At 32.8% G+C, this 15,807-nt stretch overlaps 1 long non-coding RNA gene across 2 annotated transcripts; it reads right to left on the bottom strand.

The window, feature by feature from the left end:
- Positions 1-279: 279 nt before the first annotated feature.
- Positions 280-13,559, bottom strand: LOC107868045. 2 transcript variants are annotated; one of them, XR_001673607.2, is made up of 3 exons: positions 13,162-13,553; positions 12,775-12,847; positions 280-1,722 (listed from the first exon to the last, which is right to left on the bottom strand). It is a non-coding gene; the product is annotated as an uncharacterized LOC107868045 (long non-coding RNA). The 2 variants fall into 2 exon arrangements; XR_001673606.2 differs by having other exon boundaries at positions 409-1,722; positions 12,949-13,559.
- Between the last annotated feature and the right edge of the window lie 2,248 nt (positions 13,560-15,807).

The raw sequence follows: 15,807 nt of genomic DNA, 5'->3' as shown, positions 1-15,807 counted from the left end.
ATCGGAGAGAATCCACTTAAAATAAGAGAATCCACTATTATCCTAAAATAACGAGGATAAATTAGTAAATTGAATTATGAGATGAACTGATACCAAACTCTCCAAGAACACAACAACACAAACACCAAAATCAGTCCACTAGTTCAAGAACTATGGTCCCTTTCGATGACCTTTCTTGAATTCGCAAGAAGAACAAGAAGGGAAGTACTATCAAGAGTAAAACACACTAAAACAACAACAATACTTGATGAACAAGATGCAATAACAACACACGGTTACAAGACAAGAACACAAACGGATTACACTAGATATAGACAAACGATTACAAGAAAGTAAAGATAGATAGATAGACAAAGGGGTGGTATAATATTAACAACCCAAAAGCTTATTCCACTTTTGGACCTTTAATATCACACACAACCTAAAACTATCTCTTACGTGACCTCAAGAGAATTAAAATTTTCAAGTAATCTCCGTTTCTAAGCAAATGATCAACACAAGGATTCCATATTGTCCAAGGATTCCACCTTACTAAAGACTCTCAAAAAGGCTACAAAATATATTCTCCAAAAATTTCCCCCAAAATGACCTAATAAGGTTATATTTATAGCTAGGACAACTTATTACAAATGACCAAAAAACCCTTACAAAGGGGCGGATGAACAGTGACGGATGAACAGTAACAACTTTGGAGTGTGGGACTTGTTCTCTACACTTCAAAGTTTGTTTCTTAGATAGGCAGCCCTACAAGATCGGGTCTTCACTCACGTCTTTATGTCCTCGAGTGCTAAGATGCCTCTTTGACCCGTATCATCCTCCCCTCCTTAGAAAGGATTCGTCCTCGAATCTGAACCTTGCAAAATGATAGAAAGGACAAACAAACACAAGTTTCTCAAGGTATGAGGGTTAGGGTTAGTGTAATGAATCATAACATTATGCTAAGGTGGCTCAAACTTCACGTTTACCCAAACATCCCTCGGGTTCTCAAAAATGATACACCAGGAAACCCGAATTACATACAAGACATGTTTAGCATCAACATAATCATGCTTACACAATGCACACATGTCATTCCCGAATATGGTTTGAAATGAATCAAAACCACACCTCAAGTGATCAATGGGATCAAAGGGGTAGGGTATCCATGGACATGGGTGGAGGACATGCTTCCTTTCCTCGAGACTACCACCAATACAATCACATATCCCCTCTATGCTAGGATGATTTACAATAAAAACAACTAGAGGGTCATCTTTAGTCAATCGACCAACTTGTTCAACATCACCATTTTCACACATAAGTTGGTTGTCATGACTTCCATAAGACAATGTACAATCACTTGACACAATGGATTTAACATTAGGTGGATCAACTAGTATATCCACAATTTCAAGTTGTACATTATCATCACAAAATAAAGGCACATTCGGCTCACTTAAAGACAAACTATCATTCATACTTAGTTTGTTATTATCCCTATTCACTAGAGTGCAAAAGTAAGTTTGATTACCTTGTGTATAGTATGACCACTCACGGAAATTTGATTAGGAAGGCTTTGATGCTCCATCAAGTTATTCAACTTCTTGCAAAGTCTTCCGTCCCTTCCAATCTCCCTTCCATTCTGTCCATTATTTGACTATCGATGGCATCAAGCCTTTCTATGATGGATTTAACCCAACTAGGCATTTTAGCTTCATTCGTCATTGTACCTATCAAGAGCTACTAAACAAACAACACAAAAACATTAAAGGTTAGCAAAAATCAGTCCGCACGACGTATCAAAAAAGTCCGCACACTCTCAAGCTCACATGTTTGAAGTTTTCACTCTATTGGCCTCACAAATGTTGATAACTCGCTTGTACTCCAATGAGGTCACTTGGTTCCAATTGTGGCTAAAGGACGAATTAGATTCTTGTTTTAAACGACTTAAAAAGTAATGTTACTAACTTGAACCAAAAAGAATAATACGACTCAAAAACAAGAAAAGCACACAACAAAAGCAAAACACGAATGAACGAATATAAAGACTAACTAACAATCTAGTAGACGAGTATTAGTTTTCCAATTAGTATTGGAACCAACGAAGTAAAACGTGATGAATGTAGCAGCCACGTATTGATCTCAGTCCCACACTACTTTTGTTGTCCAATTTCAAGTCTTGGTCAATTTTTTTTTTCAATTTGGACTTTGGTGGACTTGGTTTTAGGAGAGAAATATGTCTTATAATCCTTTTTTTCAAATTCAAAAGTGGAAGACTTGACATTTTTGTACCATTTCCCTAAAACATGGTCCTTAAATCATGGAAGGTTGTTGGAAAAGTGGTTGTTAAAGTCCTTTGAGTGGTTGGAATTGGTTGTAAAAGTCTTGAGAGATCTTAAATTTTGGAAATTTGTCTTTCAAGACTAACAAAATACACTCTCTTTCTTCAACTTCCAAGGGGGAGAATCAGCTTACTAGGGTTAATCCCAAGAGGTTTGGGAAAGTCTGTGCTAAATAAATTTAAAAGCATTGTTTTGAAATGTAAAAATTGGTGAGGACCCCATATTCATTCCATAGAATACAAATGTTATACAAATATCATAAGTTTGCTATTATTGTTATGGTGGAATCATTTCAAGAAAGAAGATAAATTCACAAGTATAAGAGAAGATTGAAAATACAGTATGCTAGTGACAATATGAATGGTAAAACATAGGCTTTCATTCAAAATCATATGAATGTGTGGGTGCTTTCTGATCCAGAGCAACAATTGACCTTGCAATTGAATTTTTAGGAGTTTGGGCAATCATTAGTCACTGCCTTTGTATAGGCTAAATATGATGATTAGGAAATACTCGGCTTATGAAAAGGCATTTATTTCATTTTTCACGGCATAAATTTACCTTGAATTATTGATGGTGACTTTAATATAACTAAAAATTACACAAATACACAACTTATGTTTCCAATATTACAAGAAATTCCTACTCCCTAAACATATTACAAAAATCCCAACATATACACAGAATGCTATGTATATGTCGGCTATGTTATGTATATAAATAGGGAGGGAGAGTAAAGTGATTAAAAAAGTGGGAGAGAGAGTAAATGAAAAGGCATTTATTTCATTTTTCACGGCATAAATTTAACTTGAATTATTGATGGTGACTTTAATATAACTAAAAATTACACAAATACACAACTTATGTTTCCAATATTACAAGAAATCCTAACTCCCTAAAAATATTACAAAAATCTCAATATATACACAGAATGCTATGTATATGTCGGCTATGTTATGTATATAAATAGGGAGGGAGAGTAAAGTGATTAAAAAAGTGGGAGAGAGTGTAATTACTTCCAAAAGGATTGATATTTATGTTATGTATATTTAATATAATAATGCCTGATGAAGAGAAGCTTGGAGGGTTGTCAGTTACTCCTAGAAAACTAGATGTCTTTGCCTTTTGTATTAATTTCTATAATTTATTGGATATCAATTTTAAAGGGAGTCTGAAGAGACTAGTCAGTTAGGTTGTTATAGTTTGTTAGAAAAGAGAGTGGTGTACAGCTGTCAAGTTAGTGGAGTTGGATGTTAGTGAAGTCGGTTATTTTTCTCTATAAGTAGCAATTGCATCACTAACATTGTAATTAGAATTAGATCATTTTCAATCAATAAAGCTTGTTCATTCCTCTAAGAACCATATCAATGAACTTGGTCCAACAGCTCTAGGGATTTTATCATGGTATCAAAGCGGTGATCCACGAGCTGCTGCAGCTATGCACCGGAGTATCGTCAACAATGGCGGACAATACCACCTCTTTACTCAATTCGCAGAACCCAGCAGGAATGGCAGCACAAATTGATTTCCATCATTCTCTATATCTGCAAAATTCTGATACACCTGGATTGGTGTTAATTGGCATCAAGTTAACAGGACCTGAGAATTACACATTGTGGAGAAAATCGATGCGATTGGCCTTGCTAGGAAAAAATAAGCTAGGTTTCGTGGATGACAGTTGTACAAAAGCTCAGTACAGTGTCAATTTGGGGAAACTCTAGGAACGATGTAATGCGATTGTTCTGAGTTGGATTGGAGCTACTGTATCGACGGATTTGGTTTCTAGCATAGTGTATGTATCTGATTCAAACAAGGTTTGGGATGAATTCAAGGAAAGGTTCGATAAATCAAATCTCAGTAAAATATATATATAGCTTCTCTAACTCAAGGTACGGACTCAGTCACTGCTTACTATTCCATAATGCGAGATTATTGGGATGAGATAGATGCCTTAGTACCAGGGGTAGGCTGTAGTTGTGAAGGATCTAAGGCTTCCACTAAAATGCTGAGAAATCAAAGGTTGTTGCAATTTTTGATGGGGCTAAATGAGAGTTTCAGTCATGTTTGAAGTGATATTTTACTGCGCACCCCTGTCTTGACGGTCAATCAGGCATATACACTAGTAGTGCAAGAAGAAAGCCAAAGAGGCATTGGTGCTGGTAGCAAACAAATGGATTCCATCACCTTAATGGATCGAGGTGGCCACAGACACAAGGGATCAACATTTAACCCATCTAAACCTGCTTCTACTTCAAATCAAACCACCTATAAGAAGCCACTTTTTCCTACAGGTTGTGCTCACTGTGGTTTCAGAAACCATTTAACAGAGGATTGCTATAGAGTGGTAGGATATCCACCTGATTTCAAAAGCAAAAAAAAAGGCCAGTATAGTTCCACTAAAGCCTGTGCCCGAGGTAATGCTGTGGATGTAGAAATTGGACCTGTTTCTTCAGGAGAAGGGAGGTACATATCTGAGGAACAATATCAACAATTCATCACAACAAGTTTTAGTAACACCTCAGGCAGCAACAACACTAACAACACTAACAATACCTCAGGTGATTTTCAGGCTAATATGGCAGGTATACTTGCACATTTATCCAGTATTTTTTCACATGAGTAGATAATTGATTCTGGTGCATCTCATCATATCACACCATATAAAGAGTGCTTGTTTAATCCCTTAAAACTTGAGGGTTATGAGAAAAACAAGGTCCAAGTACCTACAGGTAGTAGATATGAAGTTACACACAAAGGAACCACTGCCATACTAAGAGATTATAGGCTTAAGAATGTTCTATATGTTCCTGATTTCAAGTACAACTTATTGTCAGTGTCAAAGAAGACAAAAGATCTTTGCTGCTTAGTATGCTTTTACCCAGATTTTTGTGTTTTTCAGGACCTTTACTCTGGCAAGGTGTTGAGGAATGGTAGAGAAAACAATGGTTTATACTTGCTGAAGGATGATGCATCAAGACATCCTGTAGTAGGCTCAACAATTCATAAAGAAGTTGATGGTGAAATGTGGCATATGAGATTAGGCCATCCATTCATTAGTATTCCAAGTTGCATTCCCATTGTTTAGAATGGAAGAGAAGCACACAAACTATGTGAGATATGTCCATTATCCAAGCAGACAAGGTTACAGTTTCCTGTTAGTAACTCACATTCTAATAGCATTTTTCAGTAGATACATGTTGATGTATGGGGTCCTTTTAAGGTTCCTACTTATGACAAAAAACATTACTTTGTTACCATTGTTGATGACTATAGTAGATATATGTAGACATGTTTGGTTCAGTATAAGTCTGAAGTGTTCTGAAAGATTTTTTGTTAAAAGTAAAGAATCAGTTTGGTACAACTGTGAAGACATTAAGATCAGACAATGGTAGAGAGTTTTTCAATTCTCAGTGTTCTGATTTACTTTCATCCTTGGGCATTATTCATCAAAGCTCGTCCATACACACCCTAACAAAATGGGGTGGTGGAGAGAAAACATACACACATTCTTGAAGTAGCTAGAGCTCTTAAATTTCAGAGTTCCATCCCTAACAAGTTTTGGGGAGACTGTGTTATGACTGCAACATATCTTATAAATAAACTGCCTACACCAATTTTGCAAGGAAAGTCTCCTTAGACAACTTTATATAAGAAACCTGTAGTATATGATCACTTAAGGGTCTTTGGTTGCTTATGTTTTGCATCTACTTTATCTAAAGGAGATAAGTTTGAACCAAGAGCCAAAAAAGCAGTTTTTATTGGTTATTCTGAGCAGAACACATGTTGGGTCAGTAGAGATTTGGTATTCAGAGAAGACATCTTTTCTTTCAAGGGAATCACATATAAAGGAACCACTATTTTTTATGTTCCACACTCTGTCAGTGATCATCATCATCCTGACCCTACTCAAATACCCATGCCTGCATCACATGCCCCTGTATATGCTGATCCTGCTAGCTCTTCTGGTGTGCCAGAAATTACAGATAATATGCAACATTCCATAGTTGAAGCTGATGAAGTGATGAAGTGCCACCTGTGGAATATTCATTTCCACCTGTTCCACAACCAACAGACTTGAGAAGGACAACTAGGAGTGCCAATCCGCCAATATGGTTAAAGGATTATGTAACCACTAAATCTGGTGGTAAGTCTGGAAGTGTGACCCTTTATTCTATATCAGATGTGTTGTCGTATGATAATGTCTCACCAGTATATCAAGCCGCTTATCTGCAAGCCTTTTCAGCTCAAATTGAACCACAAAATTTTAAAGAAGTCGCAACAGATGAACACTGGATTAAGGCTATGCAGCTTGAAATTCAAGCCCTGGAGGAAAATCAGACTTGGGACCTGGTCCCTCTACTACCAGGGAAACATGCTATAGGTTCTAAATGGGTATACAAAATTAAATATAAGGCTGATGGGACCATTGAAATATACAAGACCAGATTAGTTGCGAAGGGATACAATCAGCAGGAAGGTTTGGATTATCATGATACGTTCTCACCTGTTGCTAAAATTGTGACAGTTAGAGCTGTGATAAGCCTGGCAGCCTCCAAGAAGTGGGATATCTTCCAAATCGATGTAAATAATGCTTTCCTACAAGGAGATCTTTATGAAGATGTATACATGAAATTGCTTATCAGGACATGATATTGTAGTGATCTTGGTTTATGTTGATGATCTGCTTATCAGAGGGAGTAACTCTACTCTAATTCGACATGCAAAAGACACACTGAATAAGGCATTCAAGGTGAAAGACTTGGGCCAGTTAAGATTCTTCTTGGGAATTGAAGTACTCAGGTCTGACAAAGGTGTCTTGCTTAACCAAAGGAAGTATGTTTTGGAACTGATCTCACAAATTGGCTTGAGTGGATGCAAACCATCTCCAACACCATTAAAGGTCAATAAGAAATTAACTTCTGTAGAGTATGACCTCCAAGTTGGTCCATCTGATGATCCAAAAATAGATGACATACTTGGTTATCAAAAACTGGTTGGCAAATTGCTTTATCTCACTATTACAAGGCCTGACATTTGCTTTGCAGTACAAACATTAAGCCAATATATGCAGAGACCTAAATAGTCTCACATGGATGGTGCGCTAAAGGTGGTGAGGTATCTGAAGGGTAGTCTTAGACTTGAAATTCTACTTAAAGCAGATGAGATCACATCTATGACTCCCTTCTGTGATTCTGATTGGACTGTGATTCTGATTGGACATCTTGTCCCAACACTAGAAGGTCAGTTTCACGGTATATAGTCATGATGGGTGATTTTTTGGTTTCTTGAAAATCTAAGAAATAACATACAGTGAGCAGAAGCTTAGCAGAAGCTGAGTATAAGAGCATGGCAGGTGCAACTGCTGAAGTGATATGGTTGACTGGTTTATTGGCAGATCTTGGAGTGACCTTAACCATGCCTGTGAAGTTGAGTTGTTTTGTGATAATAAAGCTGCACTACAAATTGCTGCTAATCCTATTTTTCATGAGAGAACTAAACACGTAGAAATCGATTGTTATTTTGTCAGAGATAGAATCAAATCATGTTTGCTGCAACCAGTTCTTGTCCTCTCTAACATGCAACTAGCTAATCTCATAACTAAAGAACTTCCAGCAGCTCTACATCAGTTTCTTCTTTCCAAGCTGAGCGTCCTTGATGTTTTCCGGTCACCAGTTTGAGAGGGAGTAAAGAGACTAATCAGTTAGGTTGTTATAGTTTGTTAGAAAAGAGAGTGGTGTACAGCTGGTGTACAGCTGTCAAGTTAGTGGAGTTGGATGTTAGTGGGGTCGGTTATTTTTCTCTATAAGTAGCAATTGCATTGCTAACATTGTAATTAGAATTAGATCATTTTCAATCAATGAAGCTTGTTCATTCCTCTAAGAACCATATCAACGAACTTGGTCCAACACCTCTAGGGATTTTATCAGAGTCCATTCATGTGGTGGAACGAAAGGGCTGATAGTGAGCCTATTTTCAAAAAACTGAACGGGATAGTGATGAATCAATCATTTCTTAACAGAGATGGGCATGTGAAGGTAGAACACTTGGCAAGAAAAGGATCAGAGAATGCTTCTTTGTTACTATCTTGTGGTGGATAGTCTATGCAGTTTAGAAAATCATTCAAATTTTTAAAATTTGGGCGGAGCAATAAAACTACAAAGAGATGGTGAGAAGCAACTGGACATACCAAGAAGAACATGATATTTTCATTAATTGAAAGTAGAAAATGAAGAATACCAATATATATATATATATATATATATATATATATATATATATATATATATATATATATATTCCTTGCTACTTGAAGTAGAGAAAGTTTTGATGATATTTTCAAACATTTGACCATAAAGGAAGAAATTGTTACTTTTAGACTTAAAGAATACTTATTCAAAGAGAATCCAACTTTCAATAGTAGAATTATACTTTAAAAGGCACAAGTTGAATAGAACAAATACTTACACTTTAAAAGAAATATTGAAGACAAAAAGCTACTATTTAATGATTCTCTGAAAGTGACAAGAACACCAGATTTTTTCAAAGTGTAGTGAATGAAAAAAGAAAAAGATTGACAATCAATAAAATCATCAAAGAAAATGATCAATGGGCATAAAGCAATGAATAGGTGGTTGTTGAAGCTATTTTTTTCTTTAAAAAACAGTTTGTTGGACAATAAAATTTCAAGACCGAAAAATAAATAATTCGAGACAACAAAATATTGCAACAATCAATTTTATTGATTTCAATAAATGAGTGTTACAATCTCTATGAATCCTCTGATTCACATTTTCGAATATAAATTCAAGGGCTTAAAGCTTAGTCTTGAATTTGAATTTGATTGATGGACTTGAGGGACTTGATCTTGACTTGTGCTTGAATTCAAGAGCTTTTGAGCTTGTTCTTGAATATTGCGGTCTTGATCTTGAACTTTGATGAACTTGATTTGAATGTTTCAGCTTTTTAGAGAAATTGCGGCATTTGATCCATGAGCTTTCTCTTGCTACTTGTTCGAGTTCTGGGGGGTCTCTCTTCTGAATTATGAGACCCCTATTTATAGTTGTAGAAAAGGAAGAGTCACAATGAATATGGACTTTCTTTGACCAATCAGATTTAAGTGATGTGACGCCTTTTATAGGCTTTTATTTCATGAGCATGCTGCAGCAATTTGACATGTGGCACGGTCCTATTGGTTGCTTTACTTGATTTGGCATGCCACGTCATTTGACACGTGACGCTTATTTGGGCCTCTAGAATATGACAATATTCTTGGACTTAGCAAAGTGGGTTCATTATTTATAGCCCAAATTAATGGGCTAGCCCAATAAAAATTAGACTTTAATTAAACCCATATATGTTTGGACTTAAATAATTAATCTAATTATATTAATCCACAATATTTATTTAGGACTAATATGTTTTGAACTTAATATAATCCGAATTTAAATTTAATAAAATTGTATCGCTCACACAGTTCTCTTGCGAGAAGGACTCAAAAGATTTATCTTTACTCAATCATGTTCTTACTTACGGAGTATATGAATAACAGTATTAATGTTGTTCCAACAGGAGAAGAGTTAAAGAAGGTGATTTCTGAATTGAGTGGAAAAAGTGCTAGTGGGCCAGCTGATTTTACCGGGTTGTTCTCTCAAAGTTGCTGGGATATTATAGGGGTTTATATTATTATAGTGGCAATTATTTCTTTTTGAAGGAAGTTCTCTATCTAAGTCTATTACTCGCACTAATTTTATCTTATTACCCTTAAAAAAGACTTTGTGCAGTCCTTTACAAACATGCGATCAATTAGTTTAAATAACTTTCTTAATGAGGTGATTTTTCAGAGTTCTTCATGACGAATTGAATATTATCTTCCTATACTTATTTCAAAAAGTCAACTTGATTTTGTGAGAGAGAAATATTCTGAAAATGTTCTTCTTGGTCAAGAGATAATTACAGACACCACAAAAACAAAAAAATATACTAATGTGGTAATCAAATTAGACATGACTTAAGCCTATGATAGAGTGGATTAAAATTTCTTAATAAAAGTTTTGGAGAAGATGGGCTTTGATGACCAAGTAGTGAATAAAATTTGGAGGTTGATGACAAATAACTGGTATTCAATTCCGATTAATGACCATTGTTGAGATTTCTTTTATTTTATCAGAAGAGTGAAATAAGGAGACTCTCTATTCCATGCTCTATTTATTTTGTTTGCAGAAGTATTGGCTAAAGCTTTGAATTTTTTATTTTATAATAAGGAGTTCAAAGGCTTTGGAATGACAAAATGAAGTGAGGGTATTAATGATTTTACTTATGCAGATAATACTATTTTGTTTGATTCTGCAGACAAAACACAACAATAAAGTACAGATTTGAAAAGAAAAATTATTATCTTTTGAAGATAAGGTTGTTTTAATTAATAATGTGTTGAATAACATTTCTATTTACTTCTTGTCTGCCATATATCCTCCTAAATGTGTCATTCGTGATTTACATAAAATTTTTGCAAGATTTCTCTACAACTTTAAGGAGGTAGGCAAAAACAAGCATTGAGTTGCTTGGATTGATATTTGCAGGCCTAAAAAAGAAGGAAGACTAAATTTTAGAAATTTTTTTGACATATCTAAAGTCTTATTTATCAAATTATGGTGGATTTTCAGAACTCAAAAGTCCACGTGGAACTATTATTACAGGAGATACGCCTCTCAGGTGATGAAATAGTAAAGGGGTTCACAAACTTGAAAGAAGATGCTTGAAGCTAGAAACTACGTGGATCAAGAAATATTATGGGTATCCAAAAATAATCATGTTAATATTTGGCATGATAATTGGATGTGGCTGGGGGCTCTCCATTATTTGTTGTCAGTTGCAGGGTCGGATGTACATCTAGTTGAAGCTACGAGAGAAATATTTATTGATGAAAGGTGGAGTTCAAGATTATAAGAATTATTGATCATAGAGAAGGTATACAATCATGTACAACATAATTTAATGATTGAAAATGATTTAGAGAAATGGAATAAGCCTTGGTGGATGCCCCAACTATTTTGATAAGTTTACAGTAAAATTAGCCTGAAAAATTATTAGACAGGCAAAAAAGGTTCAAGAGTACTTAAAAATGTTGTGTATATAAGAAATACCATTTAAAATGTTCTTTTTCTATGAAGATTGTGAAAAAAAAAACCCTCAATTGGAGACTTTCTAGTAAAGATAGGGGTCAGTGGGGAGATGTCTTGTGTATATTGTGAAGAAAATGTGCAGAAAACTATTGAACACTAATTTGTTAAGTGTCCTTTAGCTAATAGATTGTGGTGCAGATTTACAACAACAACAGAAATTGCAGGCCCCTTTTTTGAAACTTAGAAATTTAGTTTTTAAGTGGTGGAAACCTGACAGATCACCAAAGCTCCAATTACTTCTTAATGATGTTCCTATATTTATAATTTAGCAAGCGTGGAAGAGAAGCAACACAATTAATTATGGAGGTAGAATGTCCTGTGAAGGAATGGAGATGGAGATAAACAGAATTTTATTTCTATTGGCTAGATATAATTATCCTTGGCTAAAAAACTTACCAACATCATGACTTGTCTTAGTGATGTTTTTTGAGGATTGTACACCCACTTTAAGAAGTAGAATACTGATGTGAAACTCTCCAAATATGAGGTCTTTTAAATGCGACTCTGATGATACAAAGGAAACCCAAGCCTTAGTTCTGGGCTTTCTGTATAAAGAATGGAGAAGGGGATTTTGTGTGTGCAGAAGTTAAAAGATTATTTTATGGGACTAATCTAATTGCATAGGCGGTGGCACTAATATCAGGCTTGGAGAATTATGTTGAGCACCATTTCCTTTTTGTGATTCTGGAGAGTGATTCTCTTAGCCTGAAAAACATTCTAGATGGAAACTGGGAATTTCCTTGGTGTATTGATATGGAGGTTAAAAGAATAAGAATGTTGACGCCGGAAAAAGAGGTGGTGGTGGAGCATACCCTTAGAGAAGGCAACAAGTTGGCTAATGTTTTCACTAATCAAATTTTCTATTTTACAGGTACAAACAGGCTAACATATTCTACACTACAAGACCAACTAACGCTAGAGGCATCATACATATGAAAAAAATTAAAATGCTCAATTTTATAATAACAAGGTTTCAAGATGAAGAGCACAAGATACATGTTCAGAACTAAACAGGGGAGCAATCAAATAAGCAGGGAAATAATATCATAGCAAGACATCGGTAAACAATGCATCAATTAAGACACAACAAAGAATTCTGCTAAGATAATTATCTATTTTATCTGAGGTTTGAGCAGTAATATTAGACTCAATCTGTTGAACTATGAGGAAAATTGAGAATTATCATACTTAAAAAAACAACATAACAAGAAAAACTCAGAGCAACATTATGGTTACAATAGCAACAAGTAAAGGGAATAAGGGTGAATTACTTGTTTCAGAAGATTCCAGCTTGGTAATCACTCGAGCAGCACACATCATGGAATAAGGAAAGGAGATTACATTCTTGAAAAAGAGAAAAAGAAGTAAATAGAATTTTTATAATCTAAAAAGATTACATTCTTGCAAAAGAGAAAAAGAAGAAAATAAAATATCAATAATCGAACCTCTAACTCATCAGATATGTTGTTATTGATTTGAAGAAGTCTTCATTAAGTGAGTTTTCATGACATTCATGAGATTTAGAGTGTCTTGTGTAGAAACACCTCAAACTCAACAAAGTTCAGATAAGGGTGTAGAGTTTTGAGATAGGAAATTGATATTTTATTAGTCCTTCTTCAATTATATTTCATCATTAGAAGGTTGAAAAATAGATGTACCGCGTGATAGGATGAAACTGATTGCAGATGAACACAAAATATCGCCATCAAAGTTAGCTTGTATTTTGCTACCCCAACCGAGTTATAATACTGATGAATTCCCATATCTAAGCTCAAATGGTGGCATTAATCCCTTTGAGATTCAACCTATTGAGTGGAAGATTGGTGGACTCATTAAGTTAGTACCTTTAGTTAGTGAAAGAAAAACAACCACAAAAGAATGGTGGACTCGATTGGTCACTGGTATCACTAGGGAAGAAAAGAAGTCGAGTTCATGGATTTAGAGCAATGTAATAAAAAGAGACAACATTGATGGAGCACAAGAACAAGCTAGAAGTCTCTTCAACTTCCCTATTTCTTATATCTTCATATATATTGTAGAAGGTCAAATTATTTTGGTTGGTCTTGGATCAATTCATTGGGCTACCGACCTTAGTAAGTATTTAATTTTTGAAAAAATTACAGAAACTAGTATCCTTAAAACTATAATTATAATAAATAGCATCTTTAAAACTATAATTATAATAAATAGCAACACTTTTCTAAAATTACAATTTATAGCAAAAGTAATAATATTTTATCCACTTCATAGTAATAGAAGAATATGTATTTTCCAGTTGTGCATATGTATTTATGAGTAATACATATATATTTATATATATATTTATATAACAACATTTTACTTAAATAAAAATATAATTTGCTATTTTTCATAATTATGAAACTATTACTATAAAAGTTATAATTAAGACTACAAAATTACTATTTCTGAAATTTTTTCCTAATTTTTTTTAATTAATAAGTGGCCCAGTGGCCCATCTTGGGCCTTATTAAAAAAAAAAAAATTACACAAAGAATCAAACTTAAGGACCATTATATCAAAAACTTTCATATCTTTATAATACTAGACAAGCATGGCCCGTGTTAGTACGGGCCCAACATTAAGATATTTATTTGTCTTTTCAATCTTGAAATATTTAAATAAAAAATTTTAATAAAAGAATTGCATATGTTTTCTAGGATTCATCCGGAATCTAGCATTAGTTCAACATATGTTATTTTAATATGTATTTAGATAATTTAAGTTGTTAACTATTGTAATTTATAATATTTTATGTATTTTTGAAATTAATATATGTTACTTTTCTTGTCCAATTTTTTGTGGCATTGATAATCAATTATATTTTAAAAATAATTTAAGTTTTTAATTATTGTGATTTATAATACTTTTCTTTTATTTTCAATTTCAGTGATGCTAATATAATTTTAAAAGAAGACCAAATATTTTATATCTTTTAAATTTTTTAAGTTTTTGATTATTGTGATTTCTAGTATTTTTCATGTAATTTTTTTAAAATATAAAACATATTAATTTTTTTTTGGATATTTTAAGTTGTTTACAATTGTAATTTATAATACTTTTTATGTAATTTTTGAATAATATATGTTACTCTCCTTGTCCAGAGTTTTGTGTCGATAATAACCAATTATATTTTTAAAATAATTTAAATTTTTTATCATTGTGATTTATAATTTTTTTTCTATCTCAATTTATGTGGCATAATGCTTAAATGACTATAATAATTAATTGGGGGTAATATAGTAAAAAATCACGAATGAAGCAGCTGAAGCAGAAATCAGTCAATTTTTTGTAAAAAAATTGTTAATTATTGTTATTTACAGTACTTTTTATTTCATTTTCAAATAATATATGTTGCTTTATATCTTCTTCTGTCCCGTCCCAATTTATGTGACATTAATATAATTTTGATATTAAATCAAATATTTTATGTTGACATATCATTTAGTTATTCTTATTTTTCTAATACATAAATGACTTATAATAAGAAGTGATATAGTAAAATCATCGTTCGAAAGACGAAAATTTAATTTAAAACATTAAGAGTTAATTGCGCATTTTATGTCTATTTTATTTTTCATGAAATATTATTTATTTTCTTAATACCTAGATGACTCATAATAATTAATTAAGAGCGACTAATTATGTTATTACTATAAAAATTAATATAATTTTATCATATCCAATAGTAATCATCTATAATTCACCGAAATAGTATATTAATTAAATACAGGATGCTATATTTGCATATGCAAAATATGGTATGATTAAACATTATTGGATAGTGCATTATATTTATCTTTTCACAATAATAAAATTTTACTATATATATATATATATATATATATATATATATATATAACTTGATACATATTGACCCAACACAAATTCTAAGAAAATATTCATTAGAAATTTATTTTATTAAATTAAATTTATTAATTTTTTACTTTAAAAATTTAAAGTTAAGTTTAAATTTTAGTATTTCTATATAAGAAAAGAATAATTTTAAAATTTAAATTTACTAAAATAATAAATAAATAAATAAATAAATAAAAAGATTAATTTTCTATATAAAAGTCAATTAAAATAATAAAATTGATTTACTTTAAATATTTAGTTACAATTAATTAAGATAACTTTTTATTTTGTCATGATTTATACTGCACCGATAAAATTTTGAGAGTTGAATAGAATTTTTATCTATTTTTAAAAAAGTATTTTAACTTGTTAATTATTGTGATTTATAATTATTTTTATGTAATTATCAAATAATATATTTACTCCTT

The sequence above is a fragment of the Capsicum annuum genome, chromosome 4, assembly GCF_002878395.1.
Source record: "Capsicum annuum cultivar UCD-10X-F1 chromosome 4, UCD10Xv1.1, whole genome shotgun sequence".
NCBI lineage: Eukaryota > Viridiplantae > Streptophyta > Magnoliopsida > Solanales > Solanaceae > Capsicum > Capsicum annuum.
The sequence above is the reverse complement of the archived record's forward strand: the minus strand, read 5'-3'. Positions and strand labels throughout refer to the sequence as shown.